Source organism: Herpailurus yagouaroundi, unplaced genomic scaffold (genome assembly GCF_014898765.1).
Source record: "Herpailurus yagouaroundi ecotype Mexico unplaced genomic scaffold, PumYag 159, whole genome shotgun sequence".
NCBI lineage: Eukaryota > Metazoa > Chordata > Mammalia > Carnivora > Felidae > Herpailurus > Herpailurus yagouaroundi.
Window position 1 is genome coordinate 44,227,619 of NW_024412400.1, and position 18,116 is coordinate 44,245,734.

Below are 18,116 nucleotides of genomic sequence, written 5' to 3' on the forward strand. Positions count from 1 at the left end.
TTTTAAGAAGGAAGTTGGGGTTGTGGGGGTTGGAACTGAATCTGGCAAATTTCATCCAACAGTGAACAAGAGAGTTTATATGATAGCATAGTATGTGGTGCGCTTGCTCAAATATCCTGACTTTATATACCAGCCTTTTATTCAATGTTCTTTATTTTGTGCTCACTATCACCAAATTTTGTTCAAACTGTAGGGGCCACAAAAAGAACAAAGAAAGAGACAGGCTGGTGAGTGAGAAAAACAAGATAACACTGTTGGTGAGTTTACTGTTGTAATACCAGTAAAGCTTTCCTTCTAAGAGTTCATACCTGTTATTACTATCTCTCTGAAAAATAATAACAGAATTAAATTCATATCTTTCTTACTGTTTAGGAAAATGGGTAAAAGAATTTGGGTAATTTGATTAAGATTTTATAAGCAATAAGTTTGAAACAAGGATTTAAGAATTCTCCATTCCAAATGATTGTCTTAAATTGAAAGAGTCACAGATCTCCTCCAATTTGGATGGCATGAGGAAAGGATTAAGGGAAGGAATTCTGACACTAATATGTTAAAAATGATGTAGACAATGGTGGTAAGGAACTCAAGGATTGCCTGGCCTCGTTGCCGCTCCTTTATTGGTAACGTCAGAACCCTGCTCAACTTAACTTTCTTAATCTCAACTTCCTCATCTATGAAATGGGAATTTAAAAAAAAAAAAAGTTACCTTCCTCAGAAGAATAATGTGGAGATTAAACAAGATTATGTGTGCAAACCACAGTGTCAGGTGATATGGAAGGAATAGGCAATAAGTAGGAGCCACCAGTAATAATAAAAAGAAATGGGGCACCTGTGTGGCTCAGTTCATTGAGCATCCAACTTCAGCTCAGGTCATGATCTTATGGTTCATGAATTTGAGCCACCATGGGGCTTGCTACTGTCAGCTCAGAGCCCACTTGGGATCCTCTCTCCCCGACTCTTTGCCCCTCCCCTACTTGTGCACACATATGCACGTGCTCTCTCTCTCTCTCTCTCAAAAATAAATAAACATTAAAAGAAGAAGAAGAAGAAGAAGAAGAAGAAGAAGAAGAAGAAGAAGAAGAAGAAGGGGGGAAGTTAGAGGGACTTAATTGTCAAAATAGTACAGAGATTAGAAGTAAAGTCTATTTATCTTCTCTTGGTACCCAAATAATATCTGTATCATGAGCTCTTAAAATCTTGATCCCAGAGTGTTTACAGTAATTTTCTGGTGTCCTCCAGAGAGTATTAATATTCTAGCAATATATATACTTTTAACTCAAGAGAATAAAAACTTATTTTTAGGGGCGCCTGGGTGGCGCAGTCGGTTAAGCGTCCGACTTCAGCCAGGTCACGATCTCGCGGTCCGTGAGTTCGAGCCCCGCGTCAGGCTCTGGGCTGATGGCTCAGAGCCTGGAGCCTGCTTCCCATTCTGTGTCTCCCTCTCTCTCTGCCCCTCCCCCGTTCATGCTCTGTCTCTCTCTGTCCCAAAAATAAATAAACGTTGAAAAAAAATAAAAAAAAAAACAACTTATTTTTATATAAATAATTTTAAATTAAATTATATTTAAACAGTGCTTATTTTCAAAAACTGAGATACTTGAACCACTTTTGGATTCAAATAAAACAAACCTAGAAACTAACAGTCTTATTCTATGATGGGTTCCAAAGAGATTACTTGGTACCCCCTGGTAAATGTGATTTTGTTTTGTTTTGTTTTGTTGTATTCTGTTTTGTACAGTGTTTTCCAGCAAAGTGTATCACAAAGTCTGGTCATTAAATCTTTTTTTTTCCCCAGGGACATAGAAGCAAACTAAAATCATATTAACTCGAACTCTTAAGGTGATGGGGAAAGCAACAGTTCTGGCTGAATATTTATTGAGCACCTCCTATGTGCTAGGCACTGTTCTAAGAGGTGGGGAGAGATGGATCCGTGAGCACAACAGTCCAAAATCCTTGCCCTTGTAGAGCTTATGTTCTACTGTGGGAAGACTAACGATAAAAAAAAAAAAAAAAAAATACAGCTTGTCAGGTAATGATAAGTGTGGCTAAAATAAATCAAGAAAAGGACAAGTAGGAGTGCCAGAGAATGGGGTTGGGGATATCATTTCAAACAGAGTGGTCAGGAAAGACTTTACTGGGAAGGTGACATCTAAGTAAAGATTTGAAGGAAGCAGAGACTGTGAGACATACAGGGAAACTGGGGGAAAGCATTCTAGGCAGAGAGAATGGCAAGTGTGCAAAAACCCCGAGGTAGAAGTTAATTCTGGCAAAGAGACCGCTGTGGCTGGAGCCAAGTGCAAGAGGGGAAAAGTAGTAACATCTGAGATTAGTTTTGAGTAGGAAAATGACTTGCTATATTAAAAGGCTCACCAGGGCTGCTGTGTTGTGAATAGGTTGTAAAGGATCCAGCTGAAAGAAAGGAGATGAGTTCTGAAGTCATGTCAATAATCCAGGTAAGAGATAATAGTGGCTTAGACCATGACAGAAGTAGCAGAGATGGTAAGAAAAGGTTGGATGCTGTATGTATTTTTTTAAGGATTTTATTTTAAGTAACCTCTACACCCAATGTGGAGTTCAAACTCATTACCCTGAGATCAAGAGTCGCATGCTCTACTGACTGAGCCAGCCAGGTGCCCCTGCATGTTTTTAAGACAGAATCAACAGTATTTGGTGACAGACTGGATTGAGTATAAGAGAAAAAGAGGCATCAAAGATGACTATATGGCGGGGGGGGGGGGGTGCCTGGGTGGCTCATTCAGTTAAGCATCTGACTTCAACTCAGGTCATGACCTGGTGGTTCACAAGTTCAAGCCCTGCGTTGGGCTCTGTGCTGACAATTCAGAACCTGGAGCCTGCTTTGGATTATGTGTCTTCCTCTCTCTCTCTGCCCCTCCCCCACTCATTCTCTCTCTCTCTCTCTCTCTCTCTCTCTCTCTCTCTCTCTCAAAAATAAATAAAAAACATTTTAAAAAATTAAAAAAAAAAAAGAGGACTACGTGGTTCAAGGCCCAAGCAACTGGAAAAATGAAATTGTCATTAACTGAAATAAACAAAACAACAAGTTGAGCAGGTTTGGGAGGGGGAAGATGAGGTGGTAAGTTTCAGACATTCCAAGTGCTGAGATACCTATTAAAATCCAAGTGGAGATGTCAATTAGGCAGTAGATATACAAATATGAAGTTTAGGGGAGAGATGTGGGATGGAGTATATGACAGTTGTCAGCATTTGAATGGTATTTAAAGCCATAAAACAGTACAATAATAAGTGTAGACAGAAAAGAGCCCCAAGGACTGAGTCCTGGGTAGTCCAGTGACTTCAGTTTGAGGGAATGACAGGGAGCCAGCAAAGGAGACTGGGAAGTGGCCAGTGAGTTAGAAGAAAAACCAGAAGCTTATCCTAGAAGTTGAGTTTCTAGCTTAGGAAAAAGTAATCAAGTGAGTCAAATGCTGCCTATAGAGCAAGTAATATGGGAGGACTGAGAGTTGGCTATTGGATTTAACAACGTGAAGGTCACCAATGACCTTGATAAGAGAAACTCTGGTGGTACAATAGACATGGGAGTGTAACTGGAATGGGTTCATGAGAGAATGGAAAGAGAGGAATTGGAAAGAGAGACAAAGAGAGCTCTTTTGGAGTTTTACTCCAAGGAGAGCAGAAAAATGAGGCAATAGCTGGAGGTAAAGTGGAAGTCAAGGGAAAATTTTAATGGGAAAAATTATAGCATGTCCGTACGTTGATGGGCATGTTCTTGTTGAGAGTGGGGGAGGGGAGGTAGGGTTTGATGATGCAAGAGAGAAAGGAGAGAATTGTTGGAACGTGTCCTCGAGTAAATGAGAAGGGGTGGGAGCATGCACACGGATAGAGGAGCTGGTCTTAACAGCCTGGACACTTCAGTCCTACTCACAGAAGGGAAGACTGAACAGATGGGATTGAAAGCAGTGGGAATTTCTGATTGCTTTTGTTTTCTCAGTGAAACAGGAAGCAGGTTTATCAGCCAAGAATGAGAGTGGGAGAGAGTATTAAAGGTTTGGAGAGAGAGAAAAAGGTATGAAACAGTTGCCTAGGATGGTGAATAGTCTACAGCAATGTGGCAGGATGACCAGCAGGCAGGGAGGGCCCAATGAGGTCATGAATTTATGGTGAGACTAGGCAACATAACTGAGTGTTTTTTTCTAGTGAAGTTTTTAGCTCCAGAGGTGCAGGGAGAGTAGAAAGAAAGCTGGAATCACCAGGATTGGTACTCTGCTAGACAAGTACCATGAGGAGAGAGGGGCAAAGGACTCAAGAATGTATGTAAGAGAGTGATTACATTGATGGACTGTGGAACTTAGTGCAAGAAAGAAGGCAAGTAAGGACATAAGAGAATGTGAAGAACAGTTCAAATAAAAAAGGTTGGATTTGGAGATTGTGTCCCAGTGTGGCTGAAGAATTACTGGTTTGGGGTAGCAGAAAGAGAAAGCAGTAGAAAGATAGAATTCAGTGATTGAGAAGTGGGATACTGGAATTTGAGATTAAGATGTTTCCAAAATTGATGAAGATAAAGTCTAACGGTGTATTATAGACTGAATTGTGTCCCCTCAAAATTCATATGTTGAAGCACTAAACCTTATAACCTCAGATTGTGACTATATTTGGGAGATAGGGCCTTTAAAGTGGTAATTAAGTTAAAACAAGATTGGTAGGATGGGCCCTAATCCAGTCTGACGTGTGTCCTTATAAAAGGAGGAAATTTGAACACACAAAGAGATACCCAGATGCGCAGAGAAAAGACCTTCATCGGACAAAAGAAGGCAGCCATCTGTAAGCCAAGGAGAGAGGTCTCAGGAGAAAGCAAACCTATCAACATCTTGATTTGGGACTTCTGTCTTCCATTACTGTGAGAAAATAAATTTCTGTTGCTTAAACCCACTAGTCTGTGGTATTTTGTTATAACAGCCCCAGCAGATTAACACAAGTTGTGGTCATGGGAGTGAGTGGTGAGGCAGGGTGGAGGCAAGAGGATTGGAAAAAAGAATCAAAAGGGTTTAGTTGAGATTTTGTAAAGGTTTTTATTGTTCATATTTTTCACTTTGAAGAGGAGTAACTAGGAATACCTTTTTTTTAAAGTTTACAGAGCATAGAAATCATTGACCAATTTCTATCTTGTTTCAATACTATTGCTTCCAGTAAATTTTAGTGTCTGAGCTGAATGGTCACCCCTAGACAGGGTGTCCCTCAAAATAATGATGAATTGTATCTAATGAATCTCTCTTTTTTGAGCTAGAAACAGTGTTAGAAGCTCTGACATACATTAAAACAAAAAATGAGCTCAGTGGCACTAAGGCAAAGGCATTATTAATCTCATTTTGCATGTGAAAAAAATGGATCTAAGAAAAAAAATTTAAACTTGCTCAACTATTAGACGTTAAGTCCAAGACTTTTATATTCTTTGGACTCTTCACCTACCCTTGCCTGATACACTTCTGTGCATCAATCCCCTCTTCATTGCAAATGGGTTTTGAATTTGGATATTCTGATTCGTTGGTAGTGGCTGCCTACAATATTATTTTAAAGACACGCTGGTTTCAGTTAGAGAGATACACAGGCCAGATAGGTTAGTTAGATCGATTATTGATGTCTGCTGTGGAGTCAGGGTCATGGAAGGGCAACACTAACATGGAAGGGCATGACTAATATTCCCCAGTCTTAGTCAAGCCCAGAAAGATGTCTCCAGTGATGTTTTTATGTCACAGGTAGTTATGAAGACTTGAGGAAGTGCAGGGCTAATTGTCATCTGGAAGATTGTTCAGTAAAAGTGACAGAAGTGAATGAAGAGAATATGACAGGCTGGAAAACTTGATAAAATTATTTAAAAGGGAGGGGTGCCCGGGTGGCTCTGTCAGTTAAGTGACCATGTAGGGCTCTGTGTTGACAGTGCGGAGCCTGCTTGGGATTCTCTCTCTCCCTGTCTCTCTGCCCCTCCCCCACTCCCGCACACGCTCTGCTCTCTCAAAGTAAATAAATAAACATTTTAAAAATTGTCAAAGGGGGAGTTGAGTAATGTCCTTATTTTGGTTATCCCATTAATACAAACATCTAATGAAGTCTCCCTGGACAACTAAAAAAAAAAAAAAATGTACTTAAGTTCATTTCTAAGAACATTCTTTTATAACCTGCCTCCAGTAAACTCCCAATTTTCTTGCCAAGGAATTCTTACTAAATCAGGATTTTCTTGCTGGTCCTCCAGGAACCAGGAAGAGTCTCTGGCTGCTGTGCTTATTGGCTGCTTCTGGCGTTGGCTTCCTGTTCTCCACGGCAGAGCTGAGGAAATCCGCAGGATGCTTGCTACCAGGGGACAAGGTGACTCAGGAGGAAACACTCCACCTAAAATAGTCTTGGTGTGCAGCTTCTGAGTCACTTTGGAATCAAAGTTAACGTGGGATCCTGAAAGTAATCCTACAGATGATGGGAAGTGGAGAAGAAGGAAGTATCTCAAACAAGTTTACTGAAAAAAGTTTGCCACAAAGATGAAAATTTAACTGCCGAAAAGGCTAATATTCAGGGAGAAACTTCATCCCTAAAGTTCAAAGTGGATGAATTGTGATTTTCTTCAGTGACCAGGGGCATAAAGTGTTAGTCATGGCCCAATCTAGGGACCCACTGGGAGTGGATGTTTTCTTAAAAATACATTAAAAACAGCAGTAGAACAGCTGTGTAAACAGAAATGGACCACTGGCTTGCAGTAGCCTTGATTTTTGTGTTTATAATTCTTTCTCGAGAATTATCCGGCCAAAAGTACTTACGGGACTGCTAGACTCTATGTTTATCTCTAGTTAAAGGTAAACACCTAGTGTTTCACCTACTGAGAGAGGGGAAGAAGTATACAATTCATATTCAAAGCTCTCCAAGCAGTATTCTATATTTGGAATGACCTCTAAAACCTTTATCTTACCTGCCTTTTTCCCTCTTCTTCCTGGCCCCAGGCCTCAGTGTCCATTTATTTATTGCAGCTCTTCACAGGGAGGGATTAAAGAACTGTGTTCCATCGTTTAGTCTTTAAATGTGTATTGAGCAATTGTCATCTAGCAGGAAGGCAAAGAACACCCACTTTTTGCCCTCAACATGCACTCTGCTCAGAGCCTAATTGGGGAAATAGAAAAGTTCAACAAAAGGTTTGTGATACAAAATGTCAAATCTCCAGTAGATTTAAGCATAGGCTTCATGGAAGTACAGCAAGGCAAAGGGAACTTGAATGGAACTGGGGGTGCATGGGAGATTTCTTAAAAGGGCAGGGAAAGAATTGAGTCACCAAGGTTAAGAGACAGGTAGTTGGGCAAAACGAGACTCAATCAAAGTTAAACATTCACTGGTAGATAAATGCATTGTATGATGCTTGATTGGAGCTTGGCTTGGAAAATGAGGTAAAATATATCTTGAGGATAATTACAAAACTCTGAATACAGAGAGTATTAGACAATATTAGAAGGGGTTTTGAATTTATTTTGGGTAAAGTAATGGTGTAGTTACAAATGAGGTTGCTCTAATTTTTAGGAGATACATACACTTGAAGTGTATTTTGCTAATGGTTTAGCAAACATCTGAAATCTGAAATGGTTTAGCAAAAGTAGGAAGAGGAGGAAAAGGAGAAAGAGGAGGAGGAGGAGGAGGAGAAGCAGAAGCAGAAGAAGAAGGAGGGGGAGGGAAATCAGAAGGGGAGGAGAGAGGAGGGCAGGGGGAGGAAAAATGAATGCATGGTAGATAGATAAAGGGATCAAACATAACGGAATGTGAACAACTGTTGAACTGAATCTGGATGTTCATTGTACTAGTTTTTCAACTTTCTCGAGTTTTTGACAATTTTCATACAAAATAGTTGGAAAAAAAAAAGTACCTGGTAGACACACTCAGTTGGATAAATTTACCCAAAATTCATGGAGTGTATTCATGCTGGGAATTCAAAATAGCCAATAAATGCTCTGCCCAAACAGCTGCATTAGGCTACCCAGAAGCACTGAGTTAGGAAAGAGGGGCCAACTCTGCAACTTGGAGCCAGTGTCCAGCTGCCTGAGTGGAAATGAATGTGGCAGGGAGGGTGGGTGAGGAAGGACCTCAGTGCTTGAAGACCCTTGTGTGTGTCAGGCTGAAAAGTCTGGACTTTATCTCCAGGAAGTCAGGCCACTTAAGAGTGGAGAGCATTTTAGAGGTTCATTTGAGGGACGGATCAGAGTTTGGAAGGCATAGAACTAAGAGATCATTGCAGAGACAAGTGCAGTAATTCCATCAGAAATAAAAAAGGCCAAATGTTGGGGAGGATGCCAAGCAAGCCACTTTGGAAAAGGGTTTGGCGATTTCTTACAAAATTAAATATATACTTATGATTCAACCCAGTCATTTTCCTACTAGGTATTTACTCAAGAAAACTAAAACAGGAGTCCACACAAATGCTCTGACAGGAATGTTTAGAGCAACATTAGTCATAATCACCAAAATTGGGAGTATTGACTAGTAAACTGGTAAAGTGTACATTCATAAACAAAACACCGTGCAATAAAAAGGAATAAACCAATACTACAACACGGATGAATTTCAAAAGCCTTATGCTAAGTGAAAGAAGTCAAACTACACACTGTATGATTCATGGATAGGACATTCTGGTAAAGTCAAAGCCATTGATACAGAAATCAGACCAATAGTTACCAGGTGCTAGGGTATGGGAAGGAGTTGCTTACAAAGGGGCACATGGAACTTTCTGGGTATGGGAAAATATTTTATATAGTATTTTTATCATGGTGGTGGTTACAGAGCTACATATATTTATCAAAACTGTGCACCTAATAGTGTGAATTTCACTGTATAGAAATTATATCTCAGTATACCTCAATTCAAAAAAAGGAAAATAATGGGGCACCTGGGTGACTCAGTTAAGTGTCCAACTTCGGCCCAGGTCATGATCTCACGATTTGTGAGTTTGAGTCCCAAATTGGGCTGTCTGCTATAAGTACAGAGCCCACCTCAGATCCTCTGTCCCTCTCTCTCTCTCTCTATGCCCCTCCCCTGCTCAGTTTCTCTCTCTCTCAAAAATAATATTTTTTAAAAAGGTAAATAAAAAAGAAAAATAGGACATGAAGATTGAATGGATAAAGAATAGGAAAAGGAAAAGTGAAAGATATTTTAGTGATCAAGAAAACAGATACACTAATACAAGAAGTGTAAATGTCAGAGACAGCACCTGATACCGCCAGTTAACTGCTACAAGAATAAAATGATCAATCAAGTTATATATAGGTGGAATTCAGAATGTACTAAAATATTTTCATCTGTTTTTATGTTATTATTTTAGCAGTCAGTTTGATGCAAGTATGAGGAAAATGTTATTAACTTTAGAAAGTACATAATGGATTCGCAAGAAGAAACTTAAATTCGGGGAAAAAGTGTGTGTGTGTGTGTGTGTGTGTGTGTGTGTGTGTGTAGGCATTCCTGTCTCAAATATCTGATGATAATTTTCCCTGAATTATGTTTTTCATGGATTTTACATGGAAAATGCTTTCTTAATTCTAATTAATAAAAAACACTAAATATATATATATATATATATTTTTTTTTTTTAATGAAAAATACCTGTGATATGGTGGAAGAAGTCAGCATGGAGATAGGTTGGAGAGAATTTAAGAAAGTAGAATCTTGGGGCGCCTGGGTGGCGCAGTCGGTTAAGCGTCCGACTTCAGCCAGGTCACGATCTCGCGGTCCGTGGGTTCGAGCCCCGTGTCAGGCTCTGGGCTGATGGCTCAGAGCCTGCAGCCTGTTTCCGATTCTGTGTCTCCCTCTCTCTCTGCCCCTCCCCCGTTCATGCTCTGTCTCTCTCTGTCCCACAAATAAATAAACGTTGAAAAAAAAAAATTAAAAAAAAAAAAAAAAGAAAGTAGAATCTTTCCCAGGAAATGATTTTCCAGATAAGATATGCTTGCACGTGGGCATATGGACCTCGCAAATAAGAATACTACTGGGGGTGGGGGGAGGAGCCAAGAGAGCAGAACAGCATGGAAGTTTTTTGTGTGTCTCACGTCCATGAAATACAGCCAGACCAACACTAAACCATCCTGCACACCTAGAAAACTGATCCGAAGATTAACACAACAATCTGCACAACCTGAACCACAGAACTCAGCAGGAACGCGGCACGGAAAGGTGAACTGGGGCAGAGAGAAGCTGTGGAGGGCAGAGAGCTGTTTTTGCTTGCAGAGAGAGGACGGAGACCAGGGTGGGAGGGAGAGTACGGGAAAAGCACCCCCCCAAAAGCAGCTGGAGAGAAAGTGGAAAATTGGAAACAGCCACAGAGACTAAACTAAAAAGGGAGAAAGGAGAGGGTTTAAATTCCATTAAGACTCTAAAAACAGGGGGAGCGCAGAATCTGAAACTCTGCAGCTCAATACCTGGTGGTGCTCTGGTGAGAAGGGCGAATCCCCGGGAGCAGAGTGAAGTCCAGGGTCTTCGGGCCACATGGGGAGAGGCGGTTCCCCTGCTGGGAGGACATCTGGTAGAGGCTGTGTAGACCGCCACAGGCAAAGGTCCCAGTGGACCCGGGAGAACAACCACATTTGCTGGTGCTGGGACAAGGTCATTGGGGGCGAAGCCTGCTGCCAGATGTGTGTTGTGATTTGCCATAATCCCTGAAATGCGGCTGCCACACAATCGCATGAACTTTTTCTGAGGCGGGCTGGCACCCAGACACAGTCTCTGGTCACCGGCAAGCAGCATGGTCCCGTGAATGTTCCTGGGTGCAGCCAGCACCCGGCCATTGCTCGGTGAGACCCTCCGCAGAGGGGCGGAACAGGTCAAAGCCACAGTCCCTCAGAAGTAAGAGGCCGGGGAAAACAGCCGCATCTGAGACAAAACTCGGGAGAGAGGTATTACCTGGGGCTTGGTCACGGAAAGTGTAAAAGCGAGGAGTGGAGGAAAGCTGAAACAAAGGACGGGTGCGTGATTGCTGATCCAGGAGAACAGAATTCTGATACTAGAGGCTGGGTGACGCCATATTTACCACTCCTGTGCATGCGCACACACACCTACAAGCGCCACCGCAACAATCCACCTCAGTAAGCTAAGCAGCGCCATCTAGTGGAGAGTAGAGCTGTTACACTAAGCCCCGCCCAACTGGGCCGACCTCGCTCTCAGGAACACAAATCCTTCCAGCTGCTTAGTCTCCGGACTATAAACGGCTTCATAGTTTGACTTCTAGGGGAAAACAAATTTCAATAGTATTTCAGTCTGTTGGCTGGTCCATCCTTTCAATTTCCTTTTTTAATCTTAAATACAGAAACAGAAAAAATTTATTATTATTTTCAATTTTTATTAAATATTTTTCTTTAATTTTTTCCTACTATATTTTTTACTTTTGTGTAAATTTGTTCAACCTCTATTTTACTTCCATCATTTCATTTTATTCTATTTCAGTGTATGTATTTTTTCAAATTTTCAAATGATTTCCTTTTTTTTCTTTCCCCTTTTTCTCTAATCTATCAAGCCCCTTTCAACACCCAGACTAAAACACACCTAGGATCTAGCATCATTTATTTCACTTGTGTGTGTGTGTGTGTGTGTTGTTTCTAATATTTTAATTTTAATTTTTTTTACCTTATCAATTCCTTTTCTCCCTTCAAAAAGACAAAATGAAGGAATTCACCCCAAAAGATAGAGCAGGAAGAAAGGAAAGCCAGGGACTTAACCAACACAGTTACAAGCAAGATGTCTGAACCAGAATTTAGAAATGCGATAATATGAATACTAGCTGGAGTCAAAAATTGATTAAAACCCTTTTCTGCATATATAAAAGAGGTAAAATCTAGTCAGGATGAAACAAAAAACGCTATAACCAAGCTGCAATCTAGAAAGGATGCCATGGTGACAAAGATGTATGAGGCAGAGCAGAGAATCAGCTATGTGGAGAACAATGGAGAATGATGAAGCAGAAAAAAAGAGGGAGACTAAGGCAAATGGCCATGATTTAAGAATTAGAGAAATCAATGACTAATTGATTTCAATTAATAATCAATGACTGACTAAAAAGGAACAACATCAGAATCATAAGGGTCCCAAAAGATGAAAAGAGAGAAAAAAAGGGGTAAAAGGGTTATGTGAGCAAATCATAGCAGAAAATTTTCCTAACCTGGGGAAAGACATAGACATCAAAATCTAGGAAGCGCAGAGGACTCCCATAAGATTCAACAAAAATAGACCGTCAGCAAGGCATATCATAGTCAAATTTACAAAAGACTCAGGCAAGGAAAGAATCATGAAAGCAGCAAAGGGAAAAAAGTCCTTAATCTACAAGGGAAGACAGATCAGGTTTGCAGAAGACCTATCCACAGAAACTTGGCAGGTCAAAAAGGAATGGCAGGATATATTCAATGGGCTGAATTGGAAAACTATGCAGCGAAGAATTCTTTCTCCAGCAAGGATGTCATTCCAAATAGAAGGAGAGATTAAAAGTTTCCCAGCAAACAAAAATTAAAGGAGTTCATGACCACTAAACCAGCCCTGCAAGAAATATTAAGGGGGACTCTCTGAGGGGAGGAAAAACTAAATAAATAAATTAAATACATACATAAATAATACCAAAAGCAACAAAGACTAGAAAGGACCAGAGAACACCACCAGAAACTCCAACTCTACAAGCAACATAATGGCAATAAACTCATATCTTCAGTACTCACTCTAAATGTCAATGATCTAAATGCTCCAGTCAAAAGACATAGGGTAACAGAATGGATAAGAAAACAAGATCCATCTATACGCTGTTTACAAGAGACCCAGTTGAGACTTAAAGACACCTTCAGATTGAAAGTAAGGGGATGGAGAACCATCTATCATGCTAATGGTCGACAAAAGAAAGCTAGAGTAGCCATACTTTTATCAGACAATCTAGACTTTAAAATAAAGACAGTAACAAGAGATGAGGAAGGGCATTGTATCATAGTTAAGGGGTCTATCCACCAAGAAGACCTAACAATTGTAAACATTTATGCTCCAAATGTGGCACACCCAAATATATACATCAATTAATCACAAACATGAAGAAACTCATTGATAATAATACCATAATAGTAGGGGACTTCAACATCCCATGTACAACATTGAACAGACCATCTAAACAGAAAATCAACAAGGAAACAATGGCTTTGAATGACACACTGGACCAGATGGACTGAACAGATATATTCAGAACATTTCATCCTAAAGCAGCAGAATATACATTCTCCTCCAGTGCACATGGAACATTCTCCAGAATAGATCACATGCTGGGATGTGATCAGCCCTCAGAAAGTATGAAAAGATCAAGATCATACCATGCATATTTTTAGACCACAACACTATGAAACTCAAAATCAATCACAAGAAAAAAATTGAAAAAATAACAAATACTTGGAGACTAAAGAACATCCTACTAAAGAAAGAATGGGCTAACCAAGAAGTTAAAGAAGAAATTGAAAAGTGCATGGAAACCAATGAAAATGATAACACCACAGCCCAAAACCTATAGGACACAAAAAAGGCAGCCATAAGAGGGAAGTATATAGCAATCCAGGCCTTCCTAAAGAAGGAAGAAAGGTCTCACATACACAACATAACCATACACCATAAAAAGCTGAGAAAAGAACAGCAAATAAAACCCAAAAACAGCAGAAGTCAGGAAATAATAAAGATTAGAACAGAAATCAATGCTATTGAAACCAAAAAAAAACAGTAGAACAGATCAATGAAACCAGAAGCTGGTACTTTGAAGGAATTAACAAAATTGATAAACCCCTACCCAGTTTGATCAAAAAGAAAAAGGAAAGGACCCAAATAAATAAAATCAAGAATGAAAGAGGAGACATCACAACCAACACAGCAGAAATAAAAACAATAAGAAGAGAATATTATGAGCAATTATACACCAATAAAATGGGCAATCTGGAAGAAATGGAAAAATTCATAGAAACATATACACTACCAAAACTGAAACAGGAAGAAATAGAAAATTTGAATAGACCCATAACCAGGAAAGAAATTGAGTTAGTAATCAAAAATCTCCCCAAAAAACAGAGTCCAGGGCCAGATGGCTTTCCAGGGGGATTCTACCAAACATTTAAGGAAGAGTTAACACCTATTCTCTTAAAGCTGTTCCAAAAAATAGAAATGGAAGGAAAATTTCCAAACTCTTTCTATGAAGCCAGCATTACTTTGATTCCAAAACCAGACAAAGACCCCACTAAAACAGAGAACTATAGACCAATTTCCCTTATGAACACGGATGCAAAAATCCTCAACAAGATATTGGCCAACCAGCTCCAACAATACATTAAAAAAATTAACCATGACGACTAAGTGGGATTTATACCTGGGATGCAGGGCTGGTTCAATATCCACAAAAACAATCAATGTGATTCATCACATCAATAAAAGACAAGAACCAGATGATCCTCTCAATAGATGCAGAGAAAGCATTTAACGAAATACAACATCCTTTCTTGATAAAAATCCTCAAGATAGTAGGGATAGAAGGATCATACCTCGAGATCATAAAAGCCATATATGAAAGACCCAATGCTAATATCATCCTGAATGGAGAAAAACTGAGAGCTTTCCCCCTAAGGTCAGGAGCAACACAGGGATGTCCGCTCTCACCACTGTTATTCAACACAGTATTGGAAGTCTTAACATCTGCAGTCAGACAACACAAAGAAATAAAAGGCATCCAAATCGGCCAGGAGAAGGTCAGCCTTCACTCTTCTCAGATGACATGATACTCTATAGGGAAAACCCAAAAGATTCGACCAAAAAACTGCTAGAATCGATTTCATGAATTCAGCAAAGTTGCAGTATATAAAATCAATGCACAGAAATCGGTTGCATTCCTATACACCAGTAATGAAGCAACAGAAAGAGAAATCAAGGAATCGGTCCCATTTACAGTTGCACAAAAGACCATAAAATACCTAGGAATAAATCTAACCAAACAGGTGGAAAATCTATACACTGAATAACTATAGAAAGCTTATGAAAGGAATTGAAGAAGACACAAAAAAATGGAAAAAGATTCATGCTTCTGAATAGGAAGAACAAATATTGTTAAAATGTCAATACTACCCAAAGCAATCTACATATTCAATGCAATCCCTATCAAAATAACACCAGCATTCTTCACAGAGCTGGAACAAACAATCCTAAAATTTGTATGGAACCAGAAAAGACCCAAATAGCCAAAGCAATCTTGAAAAAGAAAACCAAAGCAGGAGGCATCATAGTCCCAGACTTCAAGCTATACTACAAAGCTATAATCATCAAGACAGTATGGTACTGGCACAAAAACAGACACTCAGATCAATGGAACAGAATAGAGAACCCAGACATGGACCCACAAACATATGGCCAACTAGCCTTTGACAAAGCAGGAAAGAATATCCAATGGAATAAAGACAGTCTGTTCAGCAAGTGGGACTGGGAAAACTGGACAGCGACATGCAGAAGAATGAACCTGGACCACTTTCTTACACCATATACAAAAATAGACTCAAAATGGGTGAAGGACCTAAATGTAAGACAGGAACCCATCAAAATCCTTGAGGAGAAAGAAGGCAAAAATCTCTTTGATCTTGGCCACAGCAACTTCTTACTCAACATGTCTCCAGAGGCAAGAGAAACAAAAGCAAAAATGAACTATTAGGACCTCATCAAAATAAAAAGCTTCTGCACAGTGAAGGAAACAGCAAAACAGCAAAACTAAAAGGCAACTGACAGAATGGGAGAAGATATTTGCAAGCCACATATCAGATAAAGAGGTAGTATCCAAAATCTATAAAGAATTTATAAAACTCAACACCCAAAAATCAAATAATCCAGTGAAGAAATGGGAAAAAGACATAAATAGACACTTCTCCAAAGGAGACATCCAGGTGGCCAACTGACACATGAAAAAATGCTCCACATCACTCATCATCAGGGAAATACAAATCAAAACCACAACGAGATACCACCTCACACCTGTCAGAATGGCTAACATTAACAACACAGGGAACAACAGATGTTGGCGAGGATGCAGAGAAAGAGGATCTCTTTTGCCCTGCTGGTGGGAATGCAAACTGGTGCAGCCACTCTGGAAAACAGTATGGAGGTTCCTCAAAAAACTAAAAATAGAACGACCCTACGATCCAGCAATTGCATGACTAGGCGTTTATCCACAGGATACAGGTGTGCTGTTTTGAAGGGGCACATGCACCCCAATGTTTATAGCAGCACTATCAGCAATAGCCAAAGTATGGAAAGAGCCGAAATGTCCATTGAGGGATGAATGGATAACGAAGAAGTGGTATATATATATACAATGGAGTATTACTCTGTAATCAAAAAGAATTAAACCTTGTCATTCACAACTACGTGGATGGAACTAGAGGGTATTATGCTAAGTGAAATTAGTCAGAGAAATACAAATTCATATGACTTCACTCATATGAGGTCTTTAAGACACAGAACAGATGAACACAAGGGAAACGAAGCAAAAATAATATAAAAACAGGGAGGGGGAAAAACATAAGAGACTCTTAAATATGGAGAACAAACAGGGTACTGGAGGGCTTGTGGGGGGGGGATGGGATAAATGTGTAAGGGGCATTAAGGAATCTACTACTGAAATCATTGTTGCACTATGTGCTAACTTGGATGTAAATTAAAAAAATAAAATATAAATTAAAAAAAAAAACCTATCATCCAAAAAAAAAGGATACTACTGTGGGGGTGCCTGGGTGGCTCAGTTGTTAAACATCTGACTTCCACTCAGGTTATGATATCCTGGTTTGTGAGCATGAGCCCCCTATTGGGTGAGCTCAGGCCTGGGTTCTGGAGAACATGAGTCCCGCTTCAGGTGAGCCCCCTCTCTCTCTGCCCTTGCTCACTTTCACCCTCTCTCTTAATAAAAAAAAAAATACTACTGTAGTATTTGTAAGGAGAAAAGAGTGGAAATAATCTAATTTTCCAATAGGAAAATGGTTAAGTAAATGATGACATATCTGTACAACAGAATACTATGTAGTTGTTAAACATGAGACAAATATATGTGTGCCTATATGCAATGATGGCGAGTTATAAAAAAAGAAAGAACGAAAAGAAAAGTGGGGCACCAGGTGGCTCAGACGGTTAAGCTTAGGACTTAGGTTTTCATCATGATCTCATAGTAGGTGAGTTCGAGTCCAGCGTCATGCTCTGTACTGGCAGCTCAGAGCCTAGAAACTGCTTCAGATTCTGTGTCTCCCTCTGTCTTCCCCTCCCCCACTCTCTCTTTTTTTTCTCTCTCTCTCTCTCTCTCAAAAATAAACATTAAAAGAAATTTAAAAAGAAAAAGAAAACATTGTACAGAATATTGCTAATTATGCAACAAAAGAAATGTCACACACAGACACACACACACACACACAGACACACAGACACACACACACACACACACACACACACACACACACACACGGCACAGCCATAGAATATCTCTGGTAGACTATGACCAGAAGCTGTTTTATCTGTCAGGGTCCATTCAGGAGACAGTAATGACCTAATAATTTGAATAGTCAGCCGGTGTGGCACTGGCTCCTCTGGAAGAGGTAGGTTCTGACCCTGGTCTTCTGGCGCTGTCTCTCCACTTCCTCACCAGCACCTTCAGGCAGGAGGAGAGGGCAGTGAGAGATTGGAATCTCCTCCAGGTTCAAGACCATGACCGCCCATTCTGTAGAAAGTTCGTTTTCACTTGGGTAGCAGCAGTCTTCCCGGTGCCGGGACTCCATCCAAGGGAAGCACTTCATCACAGATGAGCTAGAATACATTTGTGAAAGAAAGGGCTGGCTGCTGTAACATCAACTTGCCTGGCACAAAGCAGTACCACTGGGACGGCTGCTTGCCCAAGGGCTCCTGCGGTGCTTTCGGGTACTGCGTGTTCCTGCACGCAACCCTGCAGGCAACTTCTGGAGCGCTTCCTCCACCGGGCAGCTATGGCGTTCCAGAACCTCTTCATGGCCCTGGAAGATCGCTTTGAATCGTGTTCGGCTGAGTGCAGGGCTTCATCCCAGGTTCCTAAGTGGTTGATGCTGGCTGCTGATTTGATATCTTCATCATGA

General features: G+C 40.3%; 1 pseudogene; it reads left to right on the top strand.

The window, feature by feature from the left end:
• Positions 1-7,101: 7,101 nt before the first annotated feature.
• Positions 7,102-18,116, top strand: LOC121034191 (SREBP regulating gene protein-like; annotated as a pseudogene).